Genomic DNA, 1,345 nt, shown 5'->3' with positions numbered 1-1,345 from the left:
GGATATGACGCATAAAGGGGCGGGGCCAGAGTAGTTCAACTTCAGGGCAGATAAGGCTACACAGCCGGTTCAGGCTGGTTGTCAAGCTCCTTAAGAGTCACAGTACTCATGAGGTTTTCCATTCAAGACTAACATTAATGTAACGCTAATCAGAAAGTCACAGGCTATATACTTAATCCCCAGTGCCCATGGGGGCTTTGTAATTACATTATTTATATACCTGAATATATTCATAGAAAATAAAGACCACTCTGACCATGAGCCAAAGTAACACAGTGGATTATTTACTTTGGCTTGGCATTTTAACACATTCTGGTCTCCTGCTACCTTTGTTCAGGTTATATACCTTTAGCTAGGTTATATATATAGGCCTATAGCCTATATATATAACATATATAACCTAGCTAAAGGTTAGATATAGGCTTATAGAAACAGTGTTGTCATTCTACTCCATCAATGATTCCCAAACTTGTGGATGTACGCAAGTCACACTAAAAGACATGCATGTGACACAATTTCCCAATTTTTGGGGCGCTTTGAGCACCGCAAGCCGAGTGCCATCTACTTTCATTATAGGGGAGAAAAGGCTGACATCTCTATGGCTGATATCTCAAAACATAGGCAACTCACACCAAAACTATCTAGATTGTAAAATAGCACTACAGGTACGAGGTAAAATATGAATTTTAAAATATGAATGTTGGCGTGAACTTTCCCTTTAAACCTTATTTAATTCTACAGAGTGTGGAATTGAGTGCTTTAAAGTGTCTGCTTCTCGAGATGAACTACAGTTATTTATAGTGTGAGAACTACAAACAGAGACAGCCTTTGGCCTCTTAGCCAGTTACTCTTGAAACCCATTATGTTATAGGCTTTGGTCCTCTGTAAGCTTTGTGCACCCATTTATGTGTATCAGATGGAAAGAGCTCATGTGGAAAGAGAATACAAACCTGACTCCTTCTCTCTTATTTTCATACTGTAAAACTTCACATGCAGAGATATTCAGATTCTGGTCCCACCGTCATCACCATCACTGCATTACACCCTTCAGTAGCTAATCTCCTGTGACTTTGGGCACTTCTACTGTATCATTGTGGCTTCATAATCACAGTAAACAACGCCTCTCTTTTCAGATAATCGCCATAGCAGTTTATAGATCAACAATAGAAAACGATATATGGACAGATAACTCTAAAGTCTCTTCCATCTGCCGTTTATTCTCAGGAAAAGTCTTTGTGGTAATTTCTCTCCTCTCTGCCTGTTGTCTCTACTGTGACTCAGTCATCTGATTTCATGCAAAACATTTAACGAGTTATAGGAAATAAAAACACATGAACACATTGGG

Source organism: Cyclopterus lumpus, chromosome 23, assembly GCF_009769545.1.
Source record: "Cyclopterus lumpus isolate fCycLum1 chromosome 23, fCycLum1.pri, whole genome shotgun sequence".
Classification (NCBI taxonomy): domain Eukaryota; kingdom Metazoa; phylum Chordata; class Actinopteri; order Perciformes; family Cyclopteridae; genus Cyclopterus; species Cyclopterus lumpus.
Note: the sequence above shows the minus strand (reverse complement) of the source record.